The sequence below is a fragment of the Lepidochelys kempii genome, chromosome 20, assembly GCF_965140285.1.
Source record: "Lepidochelys kempii isolate rLepKem1 chromosome 20, rLepKem1.hap1, whole genome shotgun sequence".
Classification (NCBI taxonomy): domain Eukaryota; kingdom Metazoa; phylum Chordata; order Testudines; family Cheloniidae; genus Lepidochelys; species Lepidochelys kempii.
The window spans coordinates 103047-129202 of record NC_136399.1 but is presented as its reverse complement, the minus strand read 5'-3'; the positions used below and the strand labels follow the sequence as shown (position 1 = coordinate 129202).

The following is a 26156-nucleotide window of genomic DNA, read 5'->3' as shown; positions in this document are numbered from 1 at the left end:
CCCGCCCCGGCCCCTATCCCGCCCCCCAACCTTCCCCAACACGAACCCCGCCCCCTCCAGCCCCCAGCCCACCCCAACCTTCCCCAATACGAACCCCGCCCCCTCCCACGCCTCCCCCAGCCCTCCCCAACCTGAACTCCAGCCCGCCCCCCCAACCTTCCTCAACCCGAACCCCATCCCGCCCCCCAACCTTCCTCAACCCGAACCCCGCCCCCTCCCACGCCTCCCCAGCCCTCCCCAACCTGAACTCCGGCCCCCAGCCCTCCCCCCCAACCTTTCCCAACCCGAACCCCGCTCCACCACGCCTCCCCCAGCCAGCCCCAACCCGAACCCCGCCCCCAAACCCCCCCCCCCAACGTTCCCCAAACCGAACCCCGGCCCCTCCAGCCCCCAGCCCACCCCAATCTTCCCCAACCCGAACCCCGGCCAGCCCCAGGCCCCATCCCGCCACCCCCAACCTTCCTCAACCAGAACCCTGGACCCCATCCCGCCCCCCCAACCTTCCCCAACACGAACCCCACCCCCTCCCGCGCCTCCCCCAGCCCTCCGCAACCTGAACTCCGGCCCCCAGCCCGCCCCCCCAACCTTTCCCAACCCGAACCCCGCTCCACCACGCCTCCCCCAGCCAGCCCCAACCCGAACCCCGCCCCCAAACCCACCCCCCCAACCTTCCCCAACCCGAACCCCGGCCCCTCCAGCCCCCAGCCCCCCCCAATCTTCCCCAACCCGAACCCCGGCCAGCCCCAGGCCCCATCCCACCACCCCCAACCTTCCCCAACACAAACCCCGGCCCGCCCCAGCCCCTATCCCGCCCCCCCAACCTTCCTCAACCCGAACCCCGGACCCCATCCCGCCCCCCCAACCTTCCCCAACACGAACCCCGCCCCCTCCCACGCCTCCCCCAGCCCTCCCCAACCTGAACTCCGGCCCCCAGCCCCCCCCCCCAACCTTTCCCAACCCGAACCCCACTCCACCACGCCTCCCCCAGCCAGCCCCAACCCGAACCCCGCCCCCAAACCCACCCCCCTAACCTTCCCCAACCCGAACCCCGGCCCCTCCAGCCCCCAGCCCACCCCAATCTTCCCCAACCCGAACCCCGGCCAGCCCCAGGCCCCATCCTGCCACCCCCAACCTTCCTCAACCCGAACCCCATCCCGCCCCCCCAACCTTCCCCAACACGAACCCCGCCCCCTCCCACGCCTCCCCCAGCCCTCCCCAACCTGAACTCCGGCCCCCAGCCCGCCCCCCCAACCTTTCCCAACCCGAACCCCGCTCCACCACGCCTCCCCCAGCCAGCCCCAACCCGAACCCCGGCCCCTCCAGCCCCCAGCCCGCCCCAATCTTCCCCATCCCACCACCCCCAACCTTCCTCAACACGAACCCTGCCCCCTCCCACGCCTCCCCCAGCCCTCCCCAACCTGAACTCCGGCCCCCAGCCCGCCCCCCCAACCTTTCCCAACCCGAACCCCGCTCCACCACGCCTCCCCCAGCCAGCCCCAACCCGAACCCCGGCCCCTCCAGCCCCCAGCCCACCCCAATCTTCCCCAACCCGAACCCCGGCCAGCCCCAGGCCCCATCCCGCCACCCCCAACCTTCCTGAACCAGAACCCCGGACCCCATCCCGCCCCCCCAACCTTCCCCAACACGAACCCCGGCCCCTCCCACCCCTATCCCGCCCCAACCCGAACCCCGGCCTGCCCCAGCCCCTATCCCGTCCCCCCAACCTTCCTCAACACGAACCCTGCCCCCTCCCACGCCTCCCCCAGCCCTCCCCAACCTGAACTCCGGCCCCCAGCCCGCCCCCCCAACCTTTCCCAACCCGAACCCCGCTCCACCACGCCTCCCCCAGCCAGCCCCAACCCGAACCCCGGCCCCTCCAGCCCCCAGCCCACCCCAATCTTCCCCAACCCGAACCCCGGCCAGCCCCAGGCCCCATCCCGCCACCCCCAACCTTCCTGAACCAGAACCCCGGACCCCATCCCGCCCCCCCAACCTTCCCCAACACGAACCCCGGCCCCTCCAACCCCTATCCCGCCCCAACCCGAACCCCGGCCTGCCCCAGCCCCTATCCCGTCCCCCCAACCTTCCTCAACCCGAACCCCGCCTCCTCCCGCGCCTCCCCCAGCCCTCCCCAACCCGAACTCCAGCCCCCAGCCCGCCCCCCCCAACCTTTCCCAACCCGAACCCCGCTCCACCACGCCTCCCCCAGCCAGCCCCAACCCGAACCCTGCCCCCAAACCCACCCCTCCAACCTTCCCCAACCCGAACCCCGGCCCCTCCAGCCCCCAGCCCGCCCCAATCTTCCACAACCGGAACCCCGGCCAGGGCCAGCCCCAGCCCCCCCCCAACCTTCCTCAACCCAAACCCCGGACCCCATTCTGCCCCCCCAACCTTTCCCAACCCGAACCCCGGCCCCTCCCAGCCCCCATCCTGCCCCAACCTTCCCCAACCCGAACCCCGCCCCGTCCCGCACCTCCCCAACCCGAACCCCGGCCTGCCTCCGCCCCATCTCGCCCCAACCTTCCCCAACCAGAACTCTGGCCCCCCCCCCGGCACCCATCCCACCCCCAACCGGGACCCCGGCTCCCCCAACCCCCATCCTGCCCTAACCTTCCCCAACCCGAACCCCGGCCCCCCCAGCTCCCAGCCCGCCCCAACCTTCCCCAACCCGAATCCTGCCCCCTCAGCCCTCTCCAGCCCACTTCCCCAGCCCCGCCGTGCCTCCCCAGCCCTTCCCAACCTGAACCCCAGCCTGCCCCAGCCCCAGCCTGCCCCAACATTCCCCAACCAGAACCCCGGCCCCCCCCGCCCTCAGCCCTCCCAACCCAAACCCCGCCCCCCCCCCGCCCTCAGGCCTCCCCAATCCACTTCCCCGGCCCCCCAGCCCACCCCAACCTTCCCTAACCCACTTCCCCGGCCCCTCCGCACCTCCCCCAGCCTGCCCCAACCTTCCCCAACCCGAACCCCGGCCCCCATCCTGCCCCCCAGCCCTCCCCAACCCGCTTCCCTGGCCCCCCCGCCCTCCCAGCAACCTTCCCTAACCCAGTTCCCCTGCCCCCCCCACCTCCAGCCTGCCCCAACCTTCCCCAACCCACTTCCCCGGCCCCCCCTTGCCTCCCCCAACCCGCTTCCCTGCCCCCATCCTGCCCCAACCCGAGCCCCAGCCCCCTCAGCCCTCCCCAACCCACTTCCCCGCCCCCCCAGCAACCTTCCCCAACCCAGTTCCCTGGCTCCCACCCCGCCTCCAGCCCACCCCAACCTTCCCCGGCCCCCACCCCGCCTCTAGCCTGCCCCAACCTGCTTCCCCAGTGCCCCCAGCCTGCAGCAACCTTCCCCAACCCACTTCTCCAGCCCCCAACCTGCCGTAACCTTCCCCAACCCTCACCCCCCAGCCCATCACAACTTGCACCCCATGCCTAGTCCCCCCATCCCTACTCACCCCACCCTAACCACCCCCATCCATCCCCCCATCTGTTGGGCCTCTCAGTCCTCCTTTCTTCTCCCTCCAACACCCCCTAGGCCACCCCGACCTGCATCCTATCCTTCCCCTTCCCCCATCGATGCCTCCTCCTGTAGGGCCCCTCAGCCCCCTCCCTCCCCAACACCCCCCCAGCCCATCACAACCTTCCCCACCCTGCACCCCAGCTCCCTCAGTTCATCCCTCCACTCATGGCACCCCTCAGCCCCCAACTCTCTCCAACACCTTCCTAGCTCACCCCAACCTGCACCTCCATCCGTGCCTCCACCCGTACGGACTGCTCAGCCCCCCCTTCCTCCCCAACTGTCCCCCCAGTTAGGGTTTAGGGTTAGGTTAGGAAGAGAAGAATGAGGGGGGATTTGATAGCTGCTTTCAACTACCTGAAAGGGGGTTCCAAAGAGGATGGCTCTAGACTGTTCTCAATGGTAGCAGATGACAGAACGAGGAGTAATGGTCTCAAGTTGCAGTGGGGAAGGTTTAGATTGGATATTAGGAAAAACTTTTTCACTAAGAGGGTGGTGAAACACTGGAATGCGTTACCTAGGGAGGTGGTGGAATCTCCTTGCTTAGAGGGTTTTAAGGTCAGGCTTGACAAAGCCCTGGCTGGGATGATTTAACTGGGAATTGGTCCTGCTTTGAGCAGGGGGTTGGACTAGATGACCTTCTGGGGTCCCTTCCAACCCTGATATTCTATGATTCCAGCACGTGGGGCTGCAGGCTTGGAGAAAAAGAGATTCTGCTGTAAACAACTTAGCTTGTACTAATGTGTGGGAATACCCCTGCCATTAATTAATAAGCATAAGGAAAAACTAGCTCACGAAAGCTTATGCTCAAATAAATTGGTTAGTCTCTAAGGTGCCACAAGTACTCCTTTTCTTTATGAGGCAACTGCTGCTACCAGTTTGTTTTTCTGAGATTCCCTGTTTTTCCTCTACTCCTCAACTAACACCGTGGGAGAGCAGGCATTCAGGACACTTCCGTTATGTGTAAGTGTCCCTATTAGGGGACATTATTATCTGGACAAGAGGGATATCTGGTTTCTGAGGGGATACTACTGGCCAGACATGGGGTACTTTTTGTTTGGGGGGAGGGCACTAGAGACAGGTTGCAAAACACCTCCTCTCTGGGGGGGGAGAGTAACAGTGTGTATTGGCCAGTTGCTGGGGAAGGCATTTAAAAAAGTTTAATATTATTTACTCTTTTCATAAAATCAACAACATATCTAAGCTATTTCACATTTCTCTGGACCATACCTTCAGGCCTCAAGGCACATAGGGAGGAGCATATCCTGAGTAAACATCTGGAACCAGGAAGGTGACTACAGGTGCTGTTTGTTCTTCCTTCATTGCTTCTCTCTAGTGTGTTGGCCAACATGCTCTCTCTCCTTGCCTGTTGTTATACAGGCTGCCTTCATAGACATGTTCACCTGCATGTGTCCAGTGGTGATTGAGATATAAATGGCTATGCATATCTACTGTGTTGCGGGGGCGGGAGGGGGGGAAGGAGTACTAAAACCTTCCGCTGCTTCTCACATGCTTCTAGTGCAGTGTGCCTTGATGCAGCAGATGAATTGTAGTCTTCTCTTACCTTTGTTTTCAGAATGTGTTGCCCTATGCGCTACTTTGTGCAGCTGGAGGTATGAGCTGTGATTAAAAGTACATAGAAACATTGTATCAACAAGTTTGTAAGGACCCCCGTGGGCATTGAAAATGTATTCCCCAGAATGCCCCCCTTCCCCTGTTCCTGCTGCTGTCCCATCCCTACTGCAGTACATTGGTCTTCAGTAGGAAAAATTACACGAATAAATAATTGATTTAAACTTAATTCTGTTTATTGGTTAACTGGTGGGAGTGGTTTTGTGGCTGCAAATATGTGTAACAGTACATGAATATCGTTTAAGTGTTTTCAGGATCAGGGCCAACCCCTTTATGGACTCAGTTGCAGAAAGGACCGAGTTTTGCTCCAGAGTCAGACTATATATTGGAGCTTTTTGAAATTTACTTGAATACAATGTCTGCACCCTTGAGAGGGTGGGCAGCACATGCATTACCCCAGTGGGCATCATTATGTTAGCAGAATGAGGTCACATTAGCTGTTCTGAAGGGTTTTTCAGGCTGAGACTTAAAAGAAGATGTAATCCTTAACCTTCTACAGATGGGGAAACCAGCACAGGTGTGCCTGAACAGTCACACCGTGGAACAATATAGAAAGTCAGAAAAATTTAACTACATATAACTGGCAGATTACAGAGTAGCAGCTGTGTTAGTCTGTATTTGCAAAAAGAAAAGGAGTACTTGTCAACTGCTGGAAATGGCTCACCTTGATTATCACTACAAAAGGTCACCTCCTGCTGGTAATAGCTCACCTTAAGTGATCACTCTGGTTACAGTGTGTATGGTAACTCCCATTGTTTCATGTTTTCTATGTATATAAATCTCCCCACTGTATTTTCCACTGAATGCATCCAATGAAGTGAGCTGTAGCTCACGAAAGCTTATGCTCAAATAAATTTGTTAGTCTCTAAGGTGCCACTAGTACTCCTTTTCTTTTTACATGTAACTGAGTTCTTTAATATCTCAGTCATGCTTATCAAACTGGCAGCCTTTCTCTAAGGAGTAAGGATGTATTCTGATGTTTGATTGGTAGTTGTTTTTTGTTTTTGTTTTGTAAATGAAAATAATTTGTGGTGGTGGGCTGTGCATTCTAGCAACTCTAATTCCACCACAACTTTTTATAACAGTGCCATTTAATCTCTATAATAATGTAGTGGGAGCTCTCTTTCTACCTTTGTACCATCACAGCAGTTTTTCTTTTCTTTTCTTTTTTCTTACATCACAACTGACTGAACATGTAGGAAGAGGGGGCAGGTTATTCCCCTTTGCCTTCGCTCTGCACTGCATGTACTCTGCTGGCGGGGAGACATCCCAGGATCTCTGCAGGTGCCCCTTTTGCCCCATCTCTGAATTGAGATGATGTCACAGCAGGGGCAAAGCACTAAGGGCACTAAGCAGGTGGTTGGATTGAGGAGGAAAAGGTGTACAGTGGTGCACTGTGAGAGATGTAGAGTGTCCTGGCCTATGTTATTGGACTTTGGTGGTTGCATGGCAGCATGAGCGATGCAGTGTCGTGCTTTCTCCCACCATGGAGCGAGCAGACAGAAACTTCTACCTGCCAGGGAAGTGGTGGGAAGGACAAGCTGTCACGACAAGTGCCCTAATACGTGCAACACAAGTCACAGATGGAGCATCCCTGAGCTGTGCTGCCACTGGGAGCAGCCAACCTCACACTGAGGGGGATTGGTGACCCATTCCAAGAGTGGGGATAGTAGGTTACAGGGGGGTACCCTTAGCTATCCCCCCATCAACTCTGCTTCTCTTCTTTGGCCTACATGCCTCAGTTTTCTCCTCTCAAACCACTTCATCTCCTGCTTCCCCCACCCCCAGGCACTCACACCCTCCCCCAATCACCTAGATAAAGCCCCCTAATCCCTCTCATTCCTTCCCCCCAGGGCACCTGCTCGTCAACCAAAGTCCCTTAATCTCCCCTATCCCCCACATCCCTCCTGCCCATACCCCCCTTGTGGGTCCCAAAGCAGGCTGCCTCCACTTCAACCCCCATGGGTCTAGCCACAACCCCACTACCCAAAACTGCAGGCAGCTCCAATCCCTCTGCTCACCCCCAATCTCCCACCTGCCCCACCTTTTGCCCCTCAGCCTCACTCCTCTTCAGCCCCCCCGCACCGTAAGTCCCCCTATTGGGGGCGCCCTTCCACACCCATGGCCCCTCCACCACTGCCGTGTTCCCAGCTGAGCCCGCCTGGGCGGGGCGGAGGGAAGGAGTTGTGCCGCAGTGCCTTGCGGGGGATGTAGTATGTCCCGGCCTGCATCTCCCATCAGCCACCGCAGGGCCAGCGGCACCATGGGCGTGGCAGTGTCCGGTGCCTGCGTCTCCCAGCGGCCAGTGCCGGGCCCGGCGTTTCCTGTTTGGGCGAGAGGAAGGCGCTTTCGGTATCACAGCTTCCGTTTGCAGGGCAAGGCGGGAAGAGGAAGTGACTTAATTCGCCCGGACGCCAAAGCTCCTGCCAACCCCAGTACCTCGGGGGATTGTCTTGATTCTCCACGAGTCGCTGCGGTCGTGAGCGATGCATCATGGGAGTTGTAGTTGACAACGTGCTGCCTTCTCGGGAACGTTTGGTACCCCTCAGCCCGCGGGCCCCTAACCTTCCCAACACTACACCCCCCATCCTTCCACCAGTGGGGTCCTCAGCCCGCCCCTCCCCTCCCCTCCCTCCCCAACACCACCAGCCCCACACAACTTTTCCCAAGCGGCACCCCCATTCCCCCGAGTCAATTCCTCCACCTGGGGCCCCTCAGCTCCCCCTTTCGCCCCCCCAGCCCCATTCCCCCCAGATTCCATGCTTCCACCCGGGGCCCCTCAGCCCCCCTCTCTCCTCCCCCCCAAAATCCCCCAGCCCACCCCAACCTACACCCCAGTCCATGCCCCTCATCCGTGGGAACCTCAGCCCCCCATCCTCCCTCCCTCCCCAACACCCCCAAGCTCACCACAACCTGAACCCCCATTCCTACCCTTCCCACCAGTCCATCCCTCCACCCATGGGACCCCTCAGTCCCCCTCTCTCCTCCCTCCGCAACACCACCAGCCCACCACAATCTGCACTCCCATCCATTCCTCTCTCCCTTCCACACAGCACAACAACACACACAGCCCATCTCACACAGACACATTGAACACGACACACAACCCGTCTCACACAGAGACAAACAATACGACACACACAACAGGACACACACATCACAAACACGCTGGACAACACGACACACACACACTCCACACAACACTCGAGATGACACACAACACACACAGAACACGACACACACACAACACTACACATGACCAGTTTCACAAAGACACACACAACACAACATGTCAGACACACACAAGACAACACACACACGACACCGACACACACACACAGAACACGACATATAACACGTCACACACACACACATACAACACAGGACACCGACACACACACAGAGTACACGACACACAACACGTCACACAAAATGACACACAATAAGACACACAAACATCACACACAACACACCACACATACACACATACACAACGACACACAACACACACCATGTCCATGTCACACATACACATCACACACAACTCGTCACACGACACACAACATGTCACATACAACACGACACACAAAACATCACACACAACACCTTTCAGAGTAACAGCCGTGTTAGTCTGTATTCACAAAAAGAAAAGGAGTACTTATGGCACCTTAGAGACTAACCAATTTATTTGAGCATAAGCTTTCGTGAGCTACAGCTCACTTCATTGGATGCATACTGTGGAAAGTGTAGAAGATCTTTTTATATACACACAAAGCATGAAAAAATACCTCCTCCCACCCCACTCTCCTGCTGGTAATAGCTTATCTAAAGTGATCACTCTCCTTACAACGTGTATGATAATCAAGTTGGGCCACTTCCAGCACAAATCCAGGTTTTCTCACCCCCCCCCCCACACACACACACATACACAAACCCACTCTCCTGCTGGTAATAGCTTATCTAAAGTGATCACTCTCCTTACAATGTGTATGATAATCAAGGTGGGCCATTTCCAGCACAAATCCAGGGTTTAACAAGAACGTCTGGGGGGGGGGGGGTAGGAAAAAAACAAGGGGAAATAGGTTACCTTGCATAATGACTTAGCCACTCCCAGTCTCTATTCAAGTCTAAGTTAATTGTATCAAATTTGCAAATGAATTCCAATTCAACAGTTTCTCGCTGGAGTCTGGATTTGAAGTTTTTTTGTTGTAATATAGCAACTTTCATGTCTGTAATCGCGTGACCAGAGAGATTGAATTTATGAATGTTATAATTCTTGACATTTGATTTGTGTCCATTTATTCTTTTACGTAGAGACTGTCCAGTTTGACCAATGTACATGGCAGAGAGGCATTGCGGGCACATGATGGCATATATCACATTGGTGGATGTGCAGGTGAACGAGCCTCTGATAGTGTTGTTGGGAACACTGGGGCATGGCCACTAGGTAACTCGAGGGGATGGAAGACCACGAGTGTCGATGAAGCCCCCTCGCACTAGGCCCCTGTGTCCTTGGCCCCCCCCTCCTGCCTGGAGGCACTCACAGCAGCTCTGTGTGCTAGGCCCAAGTGTCCTTGGCCCCCCCGCCTGGAGGCACACACAGCAGTTATGCTGAGAATCTGCAACAGTATGTTGCAGAGTCAGACTGCCTGAAACTAAGCAAGGCCAAACAGGGAAGATATGAAAAAACAATGCTAAATAAAGCAGCTTTATGTATAGTTTAACAAATGATACAGAGAATCAGGGAACTAGCTGGGAACTGGATTGGCTGGCTATATGGATACTTGGAGCAGCTTGCTATTGGATAAGTATGCTGGAAAAAAGGATGTATAAAAGCCTGTGTAACTTCCTGCTCTGTTGTGCAGGATTTGAGATTTTATTCTCCCTGTACCTTTTTGCAGCTGCAAATAAACTTTTCTGCTTCTCCACCCCGTTGTAATTATTGGGTGTAGCACACCGGGTAACGAACCACTCAAGCTGTTGTTCAGCCTCTCGGCACTGGGTGCCGGCAACAGTGTGGCTGATGTTATTAGGTCCTGTGATGAGGTCCAGCAACCACATACCACACAACAGAACCACTAACCCAGGAACCTATCCTTGCAACAAAGCCCGTTGCCAACTGTGCCCACATATCTATTCAGGGGACACCATCACAGGGCCTAATCAGGGCAGTGCGTGTGAGCGTGGTCCAGTGACTGTCGGTGTTAACTCGATCTCTGTTCATCAAGTGGGGCCAATGCATGGATGAGGGCAAGATTTTCAGCACCAATGGAGCTTTGTATAATGATAGCTCGTGCTTGGCTTTTGCAGCTGCTCTCGCAGAGGAATTGTCCAGGAGCCCGAGCCAGAGGAGAAGTGGCCGAGGTGTACCTAAGCAGCTTGGACATCCTTCTAAGTGGACATGAAGAGTCGTCAGCTTTCTGTCTCCCGCATAACTGGCTCTGAGTAAGCGGTCAGTGCTTTGAATTCCTCATCTGTGCTTGCTGCAGTATTCTTCAGAGGCCGTGTGCTTCCTCTTTGGGTAAAGGGCTCTGTGAAATTATGGCTGATGAGGGGCCAGAGTCTGCTGTGCAGAGTGATTATTTCGGGTGCTGTTGCAAGGGGTGCTTTCTAGTTTTAGTACTAAAGGCCTGATGGTGGGGAGGGTTGGGACAGAATGCCGCCATGCAGGAGAAGAGAAAAGAATAGCCTATGCGATGTTGGCCACTGAGATGGTAACTTATTTGTTTTTCCTCCTCGGTCTGGGTTTAGTACAAACAGTCTACTCCCCTCATTGGATGGAAAGCGAGCGAGAGCAGTGAGCCTGCGAGCACTGTTGATGCAAGCCAGGAGTCGTCCAGTTGGCAGTGGAGCAGTCGCTAATGTCAGTGAGATAAGTGTCTGGTTTGTTTAAGGCTTTGTTCACGGCCCGCCTGGCTCCAGGTAGGGACTCCCCATTAGCTGGGGCTGGGTTTGTAAGAAATGGTTCCTGACCAGCTGTGGTTACGAGAGAGACAAGGTCCCCGTTTTCAGGGGCTGCTCATTTCTCTGGCCAGGAACGGTGTCTCCTTTGCAGGAGAAGGTTGCATCTAGGAGGAGGACTCCAGCTGGTGAGTTGCTTGCCTTCCTCCCATGTTCTTCTCTCTTCTCTTGTGTGTTGGCCAACTTTCTCAGTCTCTCTCTCCTCTGCTCTCCTGGTGCTGTCTCCCTTTGTAGGACAAAGGTAGGTGTGCATTCCCCCAGGTGAGGTCTCGGGAGCCATGGAGAAGTCGGAGCGGACGAAAATCATGCAGGGCAGTAGAAAGGTTGCTGAAAGTACCTGAAGAGACAAAGGAACTGAGAAGGGGGAAGTCCAGACTAAGACAGGAGTCTAGTCTGTAAAGGGAAACAATGGGAAGTCTAAGCTACAGAAACTCTTCAAGTTGCCGAAAGACATTTAGGGTGAGAAATTACTTCTTGAATCCAGTCTCTTCAAGATCTTAGGCTTAGTATGTGTGTGTATTTGTATTTGCTTAGTAATCTGCCATCTTCTGTTTGCTATCCCTTACAATAACTGAAAATCTAACTTTTATAGTGAAACTATTTTTTGTTTATTATTATTTATTATTAAACCCAGTTTGTGCAACTGGTGCGCCGTGAGGAAATGCTTTGTGTATTACTCCAAGGGGCTGCCCGGTGTCACTGTTGGTCCATGAGGGAAATGATTTGAGCACTACCTGAATTGGCCACGAAGTGTCACCATTGCTCCGTGAGGGAAATGCTTTCTGCGTTACTCCAAGTGGCTGCCCAAGTGTCACTCTTGCTCCATGAGGGAAATGGTTTGTGCATTGCCCTGACTGGCCACCCAGTATCACTGTTGTTCTGTGAGGGAAATTATTTCTTCATTACACTGAGTAGCCACCCAGTGTCATTGTTCCTGTATGAGGGAAATGATTTGTGCACGATCTGAATTTGCCACCCACTGTCACTGTTGCTCTGTGAGGAAATGCTTTGTGCAGTACCCTGAGTGGCCACCCGGTGTCACTGTTCGTCCATGAGGGAAATGGTTTGTGCATTATCTGGATTGGCCACCCAGTGTCATTGTTGCTCCGTGAGGGAAATTGTTTGTGCATTCCCCTGACTGGCCACCCAGTGTCACTGTTGCTCCATGAGGGAAATTGTTCATGCATTACCCTGACTGGCCACTGACTGTCACTGTTGCTCCGTGAGGGAAATTCTTGCATTCCCCTAACTGGCCACCCAGTGTCTATGTTTGTCCAGGAGGGAAATGGTTTGTGCATTATGTGGATTGGCCACCCAGTGTCACTTGTGGCACTTTAGACACTAACCAATTTATCTGAGCATAAGCTTTCGTGAGCTACAGCTCACTTCATCGGATGCATAGTGTGGAAAGTGTAGAAGATCTTTTTATATACACACTGTTAAGGAAAAGTTAGCACATGTGACTCCATTTTGGTTTGGGACCCACCATGGTTTAAATGCCAGCACATCATACACCAGGAGGAGTGATCCTTAGATACTGAATCCCTGTGAAAATCCTCCTCCTTGTCTCCAGCCTGCCTTGACTCCCAGTATCTGGTTTTTGTCAGTCTCTAACTCCCTGTCTCTTGGCCTTGATGTGAGGCCTCCCATCCTGATAATAAAGGTTACTGATGCATGGCTTTAGGACCATGCTGTGTAATTAACATACTGGTATAGCACGAGGAATGCACCAAGCAGGGATAGGTGGTAGATAAGACAAGGGTTTGTTTATTGGCTAAGGTTTCCGATGCACGAGGGCAACATGCTTTGCCAAAAAGTATATAACCTTTGTATAATCTGTATTCAGGGTCCCCTCCTGGCTAGCAGGGGGGCACCACGCTCGAGCATAATAAACTTAGTGTCTTTTGGGAACTCTGCAGTTGTGGACTTTGTTTATGTGCCTCAGCCTAGATTCGAACTGTGCGTGACCTATCTGGTGTAATTCGCAGCAGTTGTGTGCGTGTCCTACCAGGTGTAATTTGTAACAGTTTTGGCGACCACAAAGGGACTCTAGGCTCGCCCCAACAAGCGAGACTACACTCCTCCTCTTGGACAGTTCCAGCCGGCACAGGGTGAGTTCACCTTTGAGAATTCTAAGAAGGGGGGGTGTGAGCCGTCACTTAGGCAATAAGGTGGCACATTTGGTGTCCTTTTGGTAGCCCATTATGGGTTCTGGGCAGAGTGTAAGTAAGGGGACCTCTTTGGCTGAAATTCTCGAGAATTGGGGGAATATTTCTTGTACCCATGGGTTAGGTAAAAAAAAAAAAGCTGTAATCTTGTGCAAGGTTGAGTGGCCAGCACTAACAACTCAAACACCTTTTGACTGGCCACCGGATGGTTCCTTTGCTGGGGAAAAATTAACAGCGCTTAGGAAAAGGCTGGAAAACAAAGCTCCAGTCCAGATGGATTATTGGTATGTATGGGACAACTGGCCTTATGTGCATGCGAAAGGACGTCCTCTTTCCTCTTCCTTTTCTTATTCATCTCAGGGGTCTCCAGCCCCGCTCTGTGCTATGCCTGCTTCTGCCCCTCCTCCGGCTTACCCTCGGCTTTCTGACTTATGCCCGTCACCTCCTTGCTTGCCAATTAGCCATGCTTTCTGTCCAGGTGACAAGCCTCATGGGGGTAGAACTCGGGTAGCCCTTGTAAGTGAAAATATTTAAGAAAAGAGACCAGGAGGGCTGCGGGCTAGTTAAGAAGCCTACCCTCCTTGTTAATTTGGTAGTGAAACAAAGCTGGTGCTCATGAAAGGGACAGTTCAGAGAAAAAAAACAGGATCGGGCCCAAGTGGCAGGCAACAGATAGAGAGATTGGAAAACAGATTGGAAACTTGGAGGTCATAGTGAAAAAAGAGGAGTAAATAATTACAGAAATGGAAAACGTAAATCCCGGAATAATACTTGAAATGGTAAAATCTAAGTTAATTGGGTGTCGTTTTGGGAAATAAGCAAGTGATTTAAAAAAGGATAGTAAAAAGTTAACTCTGTAGTTGCTGGAAAGAATTAAGCAGTTGAACTTTGTAAAATACTGGAAAGAAAAAGAATTCTTGGTTTCTTTGCAGCCATTTTGGAAAAAAATGGGCCCTTTTCCAAAAAAAAAAAAAAAATGCAATTATACAGTGTTACTTAATTAATATCTTATTAGGCTCCAAGGGGCTACAATAGGTGGTGTCTTCCTTTTCAGGTCACTGTGTGTTTGACAGCAGGAGTTAAAAGTAAAAGGCAATCAAAAGTCTGGTAAAGTTTATTGTGCCCTTTTTAAAGTAAAAATCTTTAACCTGTGGATCCAAAAGCAAGCCAGAAAGCCTTTGTTTTAATGTAAATTACCTAACTAATAAGGTAGAGGCCACTGAAACCTGGGCTGCCTATAAAACAAATACAAGAAAATATGGGTAATTCCTCTGTTTTGCCTACAATTAACAAGGGCATTTGTATAAAAAAAAAATATTTTAAGCAATGACTGACTGCCCAAAAGGGGTAGATCTGTGGGGTTTTTTTGTCTTTCAAAAAATCAGAGAAAACTAATGCCAGCTGAAAAGCAATTCAACATCTCATAAATTTACTGGCACAATAGGAATTCTGTTCTGTGTTCTATGTCCTGTCTTGTGGTGTTTGTCTTGTGGCCAGAATTGCTGTGTTTAATTTTTCATAGGACAGTTTAGTTTAAAACTAAATAGAAGGGTTAAATCAAAATGCAGATACTCGTTTTATTCAACTTGGAATATATACTAAAGTTTAATATATTTGCTTAAGTAAAAAAAAAAAAATTCATTGGCCAGATCTTTTAATTAAAAAAAAATTGTTGTTAAAATTTGCACACCAACAGTCTTTGGAAGCAAGGACATGAAAGGTTAACCCACTCCCCATATTATACATAAAATCCTTCTGGCTACCTCACATTTCTAGCCAAAGGGCTGGGGAGGGAGGAAAGCTACTGGACACCAGAGGTTGTACCAAGTGGACTCCTCAAAAGTGGGTGTGCTTGTCCTGGCTTGTTGCTCCAAAGCTCTGTAATAAAGTCATTTTCGTAAAATGGTGTATGTGGCATACATTAAACAATATGACTAAAGTGCTGTATAATGGGCAATGTACATGTGTTCCTTTTTAAACAAAGATGAATAAGTAAAAAGTAAAAGTTTCCTTTGCAGGTTAATAAAAGCCAAGAAGGGGAAAAAAAAATAAAACGGAGGACAAGCTAATTCACAAATGAACACCACGACCAACCCATGGACTAAGCTTTCCAGCTACTGGGACCTTCACAGCCCACCAGGACTTTCTGTGTTCCTGTTTATTGGACTTACATTGGGGGTAGTGTTTTTTGTATAGTATAAAGGAGAATGCCGACATTGGTATGGTTTGCCTGGGGGGTTCCTTTCCCTATTCCCAAGTCCAGTACAAGGATGGAAGGGCAATAGCTTCTTAAATTTAACCCGTGCTATCAAACAGGGTGTAAATTGAACGCAGTGTTGAATTGGTATTCATACCCCCACATATTTAGGTCAGGGGGTCCCGTTGGTAGGAGTACCTATCCCCCTTAATCAAACACTCCAAACTAAGCTTTGGGCAAACACTACGTTTAACTGAAATGTTACAATCCAAATATGGTCTATTAATATGGTGGCCCAGGGTAATTATGCTTTATGTGTGTCACGACGTAAGGGCATAAAAAATACAGTTTTTGTAGGAAATTTTGTGGGGTGCAAGGACACCACCCAAATCAGCTCTGGTGCGGGCGGCCCCTCTACCTACTCCAGGACCCCGTGGCCAGTCCCCGAGGGGTCTGGCTGGTATTCGTTATGCAATCACACAGCCTATAAGGGTTCTCCCAGCAGGATGGTGTGGTACATGTACTTTAGGGGCTACAGTACCTGCCGTGACAGTACACCAAAACCTGACCCGGGGAGAGATCCGCAATCTAGTATGGAGGGACAGACAAAGTATTCCTTTAAACCCCCTTTCTCAACGGCCCAAAGGCTTTCACTCCTTTGTGCGTTGGTTTCTGCCATGGATGGGAGTAAGCGAGCTAAAAAAGCTATAGTTAACATTTCAGCTGCTTTGGAACTAATGGCAAATGCTACTGCAGATGCTCTATCTGCCCTTCAAATTGAAGTCACCCAGCTATCCCAAACGACATTGCAAAACAGCCTAGCCCTGGATTATCTCCTTGCAAATCAGGGCGGGGTTTGTGCTCTGGTCAATTCAAGCTGTTGTGTATTTGTAAATCAGCACCATAGGGTAAAAACTAACATCCACATCCTCAAGCAACAGGCAGCCCTATTCCACCACATCAGCCTCGACACTACCAGCGCCGGATTCCAGGAGGTCTGGGACTGGCTCACCTCATGGCTACCGGATGTGGGGACCTGGGGACGGCGTATTTTGTATTTACTTTTTTTGACTGTTGTTGTTTTTGCGTTATTTTTTGTATGCCTACAATGCTGCAGTATGTGCTGTCGGCAGTTGCTAACCCTGCAGCGCGGTTACTCAGCCCCAATATAGCTTACTGACGTACAAAAAGAAAGGGAGGACTGTTAAGAAAAAGATAGCACATGTGACTCCATTTTGGTTTGGGGCCCACCATTGTTTAAATGCCAGCACATCATACACCAGGAGGAGTGATCCTTAGATACTGAATCCCTGTGAAAATCCTCCTTCTTGTCTCCAGCCTGCCTTGACTCCCAGTATCTGGTTTTTGTCAGTCTCTAACTCCCTGTCTCTTGGCCTTGATGTGAGGCCTCCCATCCTGATAATAAATGTTACTGATGCATGGCTTTAGGACCATGCTGTGTAATTAACATACTGGTATAGCACGAGGAATGCACCAAGCAGGGATAGGTGGTAGATAAGACAAGGGTTTGTTTATTGGCTAAGGTTTCCGATGCACGAGGGCAACATGCTTTGCTAAAAAGTATATAACCTTTGTATAATCTGTATTCAGGGTCCCCTCCTGGCTAGCAGGGGGCCACCACGCTCGAGCGTAATAAACTTAGTGTCTTTTGGGAACTCTGCAGTTGTGGATTTTGTTTATGTGCCTCAGCCTAGATTTGAACTGTACATGACCTATCAGGTATAATTCGCAGCATTGGTGTGCGTGTCCTACCAGGTGTAATTTGCAGCAGTTGTGTGCGTGTCCTACCAGGTGTAATTCGTAGCATTTGTGTGCGTGTCCTACCAGGTGTAATTCGCAGCAGTTGGGTGCATGTCCTACCAGATATAATTCACAGCAGTTGTGTGCGTGTCCTCTCAGGTGTAATTCGTAACAACACAAAGCATGAAAAAATACCTCCACCCACCCCACTCTCCTGCTGGTAATAGCTTATTGGTGGCTGTGATTGCAGAGCCATTGGCCATTATCTTTGAAAACTCGTGGCGAACCAGGGAAGTCCCGGATGACTGGAAAAGGCTAATGTAGTGCCAATCTTTAAAAAAGGGAAGAAGGAGGATCCTGGGAACTACAGGCCAGTCAGCCTCACCTCAGTCCCTGGAAAAATCATGGAGCAGGTCCTCAAAGAATCAATCCTGATGCACTTGCATGAGAGGAAAGTGATCAGGAACAGCCAGCATGGATTCACCAAGGGAAGGTCATGCCTGACTAATCTAATCGCCTTTTATGATGAGATTACTGGTTCTGTGGATGAAGGGAAAGCAGTGGATGTATTGTTTCTTGACTTTAGCAAAGCTTTTGACACGGTCTCCCACAGTATTCTTGTCAGCAAGTTAAGGAAGTATGGGCTGGATGAATGCACTGTAAGGTGGGTAGAAAGCTGGCTAGATTGTCGGGCTCAATGGGTAGTGATCAATGGCTCCATGTCTAGTTGGCAGCCGGTATCAAGTGGAGTGCCCCAAGGGTCGGTCCTGGGGCCGGTTTTGTTCAATATCTTCATAAATGATCTGGAGGATGGTGTGGATTGCACTCTCAGCAAATTTGCGGATGACACTAAACTGCGAGGAGTGGTAGATACGCTGGAGGAGAGGGATAGGATACAGAAGGACCTAGACAAATTGGAGGATTGGGCCAAAAGAAATCTGATGAGGTTCAATAAGGATAAGTGCAGGGTCCTGCACTTAGGATGGAAGAATCCAATGCACAGCTACAGACTAGGGACCGAATGGCTAGGCAGCAGTTCTGCAGAAAAGGACCTAGGGGTGACAGTGGACGAGAAGCTGGATATGAGTCAGCAGTGTGCCCTTGTTGCCAAGAAGGCCAATGGCATTTTGGGATGTATAAGTAGGGGCATAGCGAGCAGATCGAGGGACGTGATCGTTCCCCTCTATTCAACATTGGTGAGGCCTCATCTGGAGTACTGTGTCCAGTTTTGGGCCCCACCTACAAGAAGGATGTGGATAAATTGGAGAGAGTCCAGCGAAGGGCAACAAAAATGATTAGGGGTCTGGAACACATGACTTATGAGGAGAGGCTGAGGGAGCTGGGATTGTTTAGCCTGCAGAAGAGAAGAATGAGGGGGGATTTGATAGCTGCTTTCAACTACCTGAAAGGGGATTCCAAAGAGGATGGCTCTAGACTGTTCTCAGTGGTAGCAGATGACAGAACGAGGAGTAATGGTCTCAAGTTGCAGTGGGGGAGGTTTAGATTGGATATTAGGAAAAACTTTTTCACTAAGAGGGTGGTGAAACACTGGAATGCGTTACCTAGGGAGGTGGTAGAATCTCCTTGCTTAGAGGGTTTTAAGGTCAGGCTTGACAAAGCCCTGGCTGGGATGATTTAACTGGGAATTGGTCCTGCTTCGAGCAGGGGGTTGGACTAGATGACCTTCAGGGGTCCCTTCCAACCCTGATATTCTATGATTCTATGATCTAAAGTTACCACTCTCCTTACAATGTGTATGATAATCAAGATGGGCCATTTCCAGCACAAATCCAGGGTTTAACAAGAACGTCTGACGGGGGGGGGGTAGGAAAAAACACGGGGAAATAGGTTATCTTGCATAATGACTTAGCCACTCCCAGTCTCTATTCAAGCCTAAGTTAATTGTATCAAATTTGCAAATGAATTCCAATTCAACAGTTTCTCGCTGGAGTCTGGATTTGAAGTTTTTTTGTTGTAATATAGCAACTTTCATGTCTGTAATCGCGTGACCAGAGAGATTGAAGTGTTCTCCGACTGGTTTATGAATGTTACAATTCTTGACTGTTGCTCCATGCCCCCCAAAATGGACCCAGCTGAGGGGTCCTATTCTCTGTACCTACAAGCTCTGTTTTAAACCATGTTCCTATCATCTAATAAACCTCTGTTTTGCTGGCTAGAGTCACGTCTGACTGCAAAGTTGGGGTGCAGGACCCTCTCGCTTCCCCAGGACCCCGCCTGGGCGGACTTGCTGTGGGAAGCGGACGGAGGGGCAGAGGATGCTGAATGCTCCGAGTTCAGACCCAGGAAGGTGGAAGCCGTGTGAGCTTCTCGCCCTGCAGACAGGCTGCTCACAGAGAGGAGACTTCACCCGAGTCCTGCCTGGCTTCGTAGGGAGCAGTTCCAGAGCATCGCCCCTGGACTCCGTGACAAGTATCCTCTGCAAACTTTGCCACCTCACTGTTTACCCCTTGCTCCAGATCATTTAAGAATAAGTTGAATAGGATTGGTCCTAGGACTGACCCTTGGGGAATACTGCTAGTTACCCCTCTCCATTCTGAAAATTTACCACTTATTCCTATCCGTTGTTCCCTGTCTTTTAGCCAGTTCTCAAACCATGAAAGGATCTTCCCTCTTATCCCCTGACAACTGAATTTACATAAGAGCCTTTGGTGAGAAACCTTGTCAAAGGCTTTCTGGAAATAGCCTAAGTACACTATGTCCACTGGATCCCCCTTGTCTACATGTTTGTTGAGCCTTCAAAGAACTCTAATAGATTAGTACAGGGGTGGCCAACCTGTGGCTCCACATGAAGCTCTTCAGAAGTTAATATGTGGCTCCTTGTATAGGCACCGATTCTGGGGCTGGAGCTATAGGTGCCAACTTTCCAATGTGCCCCCCACTTCACCCCTACCCATGAGCCTGCTATGCCCTCGCTCCTCTCCCTCCCCCTCCAAGCCTCCTGCATGCCACAAAACAGCTGATCGGGAGGGATGGGGAGGCGCTGATGGGCAGCCGGTGGGCACTGGGAGCAGGCAAGAGCTGATGGGGGGGGGCTGCTGACATATTACTGTGGCTCTTTGGCAATGTACATTAGTAAATTCTGTCTCCTCCTCAGGCTCAGGCTGACCCCTTCAAAGAACTCTAGTAGATTAGTTTCAGAGTAGCAGCCGTGTTAGTCTGTATTCACAAAAAGAAAAGGAGGACTTGTGGCACCTTAGAGACTAACAAATTTATTTGAGCATAAGCTTTTGTGATTTCCCTGTACAGAAACCGTGTTGACTTTTGCCCAACAATTTATGTCCTTCTGTGTGTCTTACAATTTTATTCTTTACTATTGTTTCAACTAATTTGCCCAGTACTGACATTAGACTTACTGGTCTGTAATTGCCGGGATCACCTCTAGGGCCCTTTTTAAATATTGGCATTATATTAGCTATATTCTCAATGTAGATATAACAGAGAAGGTGCAGGGATAGAGGGTGTCACGAAGTGGGGATTTTCCCTTGTTATGTTGTATGTGAGTTTTACTGTTGAGCCTATGTGAGTTTTACTGTTTTGCATGAATACTGCCTGTGCCCCAGTTTCCCTGTGTGCTGCACCAATACCTTGGTGGTGGGAATAGGGGTGTGTGACTTCGCTGAGACCTCTGGAGCAGGTGAGGCTGCTCCAGCTGCCTGCACCTGTGCTATGACCAGTGTGTGACGTTGCAGTCCGTAGGCTTTATGGAAATATGCTTACTAATACGCTTTACGATAAATACCCCTTGTATGGTGTCATTAGAAAGCTTGTAATCTACAAAGTGTGTTCATCCTATTTGTTTGCATGTAGTATTTCTATATCTGGAGCTAGGAGAATAAGCTATAAAATTGTATCACTGATGTAAACATATTAAGTAGAGGCCATTAAGGGTGTTCCAGAAACAATCAGTTGTAAATGGCCTTAGTTACTTGAAAGACTTCCTGTGTACATGTGGGCTAGCCCATGGGGAATGGAGACTAGGGGTTTTACAGTGACATGTGATGTGACCATGTCACCTGGTACTGAAATCCATCTTAAATCTGGTACTTTTCCATTTAGAAGGAGGGGTGGGGACCCAGAGAGACAAAAGATTCCCGCCTTGTGCCAAAGGTATAAAAGGGGGTGGAGCAGGACAAAGGGGGCCAATCATAAGAAATCCCCTGCTTACCACCTGAGATGTCTGCTGGAACTAACATTACCTGGGGAAAGGTTTCAGAGTAGCAGCCGTGTTAGTCTTTATCCGTAAAAAGAACGAGGAGTACTTCTGGCACCTTAGAGACGAACAAATTTATTAGAGCATAAGCTTTCGTGAGCTACAGCTCACTTCATCGGGGGGAGAATCTCCCCACTATATTTTCCACGGTATGCATCCGATGAAGTGAGCTGTAGCTCACGAAAGCTTATGCTCAGATAAATTGGTTAGTCTCTTAGGTGCCACAAGTCCTCCTTTTCTTTATACCTGGGGAAAGGATTGGGCCCAGACGAGGAAGGAGTCTAATCTGTGAAAGAAGCTTATTGGAACATCTCTGAGGGGGGGAGATTACCTGTCATCAGTTTCTTAGGCCAGGCCTACACTAAGGGGGGGATCGACCTGAGAATACGGGAATAGCGTAGCTGAAGTTGACGTAATTAGGTTGACTTACCTCGGCGTCTTCATGGTGGCGAGTCGACTGCTGTCGCTCCCCTGTCTACTCTGCTTGTGCCTCTTGCGGCGCTGAAGTACCAGAGTCGACGGGAGAGCACTTGGGGTTCAATTTATCATGTCTAGACTAGACGTGATAAATCGACCCCCGATCGATGGATCGCTACCCGCCCTTAATGTATTAGGCTTAGACTTGCAGTGTTTTTCTTTATTTTGCTGGGTGACTTACTTTGTTCTGTCCGTTATTACTTGAAACCACGACAATCCTACTTTTTATAACATCACTTGTTTTTGTTTTTTTTAATATATTTTTATAAGGAGATATACCTATCTCATAGAGCTGGAAGGGACCTTGAAAGGTCATTGAGTCCCATCCTCTGCCTTCACTAGCCGGACCAGGTACTGTCCCAGACAGATTTTTTGCCCCAGATCCCTAACTGACCCCTCAAGGATTGAACTCCTAACCCTGGGTTTAGTAGGCCAATGCTCAAACCACTGAGCTATCCCTCCCCCCTGTTTTCACTTAAAACCTGCAGCTCTGGGAGCGTGGTTCAGACCCTGGGTCTGTGTTGCAGCAGGCTAGTGTGTCTGGCTCAACAAGACAGGGTTCTGGAAGTCCCAAGCTAGCAGGGAAAACAGGCTCTGAGGTAATTTCAGCACGTCAGGTGACAGTCCCAAGGGGGCATCTGTGACTGAACGACTCCCCAAGATGGACTTGGCCGAAAGTCACTGATTTCTGTGCTAACAAGTTCTGTTTTACGCCGTGTTCCTGTCGAATAATAAACCTTCTGTTTTACCCGCTGGCTGAGAGTCACTGCGGAGCTGGGGTGCAAGGCCCTCTGGCTTCCCCAGGAGCCCCGTCCGGGCGGACTCGTTGCGGGAAGCACACGGTGTGGAAGGGGATGCTGAATACTTCGAAGTCAGAGCCAGGAAGGTTGAAGTTGTGTCAGCTTCTTGCCCTGGTGACAGTGTACTGAGAGAGAGGAGACATGCTCCCCCAGAGTCCTGACTAGCTTCATATGGAGTAGTTCCAGAGCATCTCCTGGTGACTCTGACTTGTGGGGAGGGGAGAGAGTGTGTATTTTCAACCTCTGTGACACCTGAAGTGGTGAGTCGGAGGGATTCCCACCTTCTGAATTACTCCAGCAGTGTTTCCTCTTTTTGAGCCATGTAGAATTGATCTCCACTTTCTACAGCTCCACCGCTCAATGTGTCCTATGATTCAAGGTTCTCAGCCTTCTGTTTGTGGATCACAATTTGTTTTCTTTGCCCCTAAAACAGTAATTTAGGGCCAGAGATGAAAGTATCACAGACCTGGATGGGGAATTTGAATGGATCTGAAATACAGTGAGATGATTTGGAGTTTAAATCCCAGTTTCCACCTGTTGGCAAAGCCTGTTGTAGGACTTCTCCTACTGAGATGGGATTGTTTGCAGATGGGGAGGCTGGCTGGTTTGCTTTTTGTTTTTTTCCATTATGACAATACTAGAACTTTTGTAAATAATATGACTTAAATTAATGAGTGAAGGAGGTTTGAATGGCTCACAGGAGAATGCAATGGGAGAATCTCTTGTCCTGATTCTGAGTCGTACAACCAATAGCACTAACCTGCTTGCTTGCATAGATGTATTTTTTTCGTATACATATTTGGTTTATTGTAATAGGTTTAGAGATTTAATATTAAAGTAAGCTTGGCTGTAACGCAAGAGACCTAAAGGCCATATCCTGTATGTTAAGCTAAGGAAAGTTAACACATCTATATTAAGACCATTTACCCAGAAAAGTAAAGTTAACCTATATCTTGTTACCTAAATAAATAAATATTCACACATATGTCTATAACCTTCTATCTAGACCAACAGATAATGAAGAATGGCGTAGGGTTTTTTAATGTGGTACCCACAGACTTAACAGGAACATCACAAGGAAACTTAATGTGCATATATACGTGTCATCAATACGCCCAATTGTGGGTGAGGAATAAAATTTGGGCATAGGAGGAAGGATTTCCGGCACTTGTGCCCTATAAAAGAGGTGACCCACCTCGCTAGAGCACTTCACTCCTCCCCACTCACTCAACATGCTAAAAAAACTCAAGGGCCCAGCTGGGGTAGGGGGGCAGCTCTGGGGTTATGCCCTGAGGAGTGGGGAGCATTGGGGCTGCGGGTTTTTGCCCCGCAGGAGGCGTGGGGGCTCTGTGCTTCAGCTGCGGGGTCCTGTAGACACCCTGAAATCAGCTCATAGACCTCTGGGGGTCATGCTGCCCTACACGCTATTGCAGTAATGTTTGTACAAGGTGTGACGCTGGCAGAGCAGCTTATGTCAGAGTGTATTCAGGCCAATTGATGTGTGTATTAGTATAGATCAAAGCGATTGTTAAATGTTCAAATGTATTGGGTGTTTAAACCTCCTGAAAACTAGTGGAATGTTGTTTGCACTGTTTTCACTTATCTGTATCCTGTTACAATGTAATAGCAAAGAGTTGCATTGTGTAGACCCCTGTAACTAAATAACCCATCAAACGAGAATGAAGGTTTGTGGAATGCAAATGAAGAAAAGGTTAATTTCAAAACAAGTGGTGATAAGAAGCGAGATTCCTGGGCCGGGGGTGGGGGAGCGGGAGGGTGTGGTTTGCACTGTTGTTGCACATGGTGGGAATGGGGAACTGGGCTCTGCCTTAAAGCGGTGTCAGGCTTAGGGGGGCTGGGTTCAGAGCTGGAGGTTAGGGTTGGGGTGAGGATTGGGCTACAGTTTTGGTTCAGGGGTTTAGAATTGGGGAGCAAGTTATAGGGTTAGGGTTCCAGTTGGGTTCCGGGTAGGGGGTGGGGTTTAGATTTTGCGGGGAGGGTTTGTCCAGCAGCAGCAGCAGCATAGAAGTGCGGGTGGCAATAGGGTGCCAGCCAATAGTGATAAGTCTGGGGTCTTTTAGGTCGTTTTAGTGTCAATAGTACCCTAGGGAAGGGATAGGGTCATGTTTACGACAGGGGGCTAAACTGTTGGGGAAGGGGGTGGCAAGTTGACCCATCCCATTTTGCACTTCCCACACGGACATGCGCAATACGTCACATGCGTGGACGCACACACATCACACACGATGACACAAAATGACACACAAAACGACACACAACACCTCACACGACACACAATGCGACATGGAAAGCATCACACACAAAACATCACACACATGACACCGACACACTCAACACAACACAACCCACAACCTGTCACACAACACGACCCACACACACTCAAGACGACACACAGCAAGTCGCATGTCACACACAGCACGTCGCACAATTTGTCACATGTCGCACGTATCACTTCACACACAACACGTCGCACTACACACATGCACACGCACAACACGTGCGCACACGCACAACACGACACATGACAAAAGGGCGCACAATACAACACAAAACGGCACACATGACACTGACACACACAGGACACTGACACATCGCACATGGCACGCATGTACGTCGCACACAGCACGTCGCACAATACGTCACACGTTGCATGTCACACGCACAACACGTAGCACACAGCACGTCGAGCGTTGCTCGCGCATCACACGTCGCAGGTTGTAGACTGCACGTCGTATATTTTCAGGGGCTGCTCATTTCTCTGGCCAGGAATGGTGTCTCCTTCACAGGAGAAGGTTGCATCTAGGAGGAGGACTCCAGCTGGTGAGTTGCTTGCCTTCCTCCCATGTTTTTCTCTCTTCTCTTGTGTGTTGGCCAACTTTCTCAGTGTCTCTCTCCTCTGCTCTCCTGGTGCCGTCTCCCTTTGTAGGACATGGGTAGGTGTGCATTCCCCCACGTGAGGTCTCGGGAACCATGGAGAAGTCGGAGCAGACGAATATCATGCAGGGCAGTAGAAACGTTGCTGAAAGTACCTGAAGAGACAGAGGAACTGAGAAGGGGGAAGTCCAGACCAAGACAGGAATCTAGTCTGTAAAGAGAAACAACGGGAAGTCTAAGCTACAGAAACTCTTCAAGTTGCCGAAAGACATTTAGAATGAGAAAATACTTCTTGAATCTAGTCTCCTGAAGATCTTAGGAGTAGTATGTGTGTGTATTTGTAGTTGCTTAGTAATCTGCCTTCTTCTGTTGGCTATCCCTTACAATCACTGAAAATCTAACTTTTATAGTGAAACTGTTTTTTGTTTATTATTATTATTATTATTTATTCTTAAACCCAGTTTGTGCAACTGGTGCTCTGTGAGGAAATGCTTTGTGTATTACTCCAAGGGGTTGCCCGGTGTCACTGTTGG

At 50.5% G+C, this 26156-nt stretch overlaps 1 long non-coding RNA gene and 1 pseudogene across 2 annotated transcripts in view; both read left to right on the top strand.

Moving 5' to 3' along the window:
- Positions 1-6297: 6297 nt before the first annotated feature.
- Positions 6298-17135, top strand: LOC140901008 (uncharacterized). The gene is made up of 4 exons (XR_012155759.2): positions 6298-9529; positions 10444-10585; positions 10885-11553; positions 15281-17135. It is a non-coding gene; the product is annotated as an uncharacterized LOC140901008 (long non-coding RNA).
- A 1927-nt stretch (positions 17136-19062) lies between these two features.
- The window catches only part of LOC140901007 (uncharacterized), a 38146-nt pseudogene continuing 31052 nt past the window's right edge, over positions 19063-26156 (top strand). Inside the window, exon 1 of the transcript XR_013634853.1 lies at positions 19063-19650. The product of XR_013634853.1 is annotated as an uncharacterized LOC140901007 (transcript). The remainder of the gene's footprint in view (positions 19651-26156) is intronic.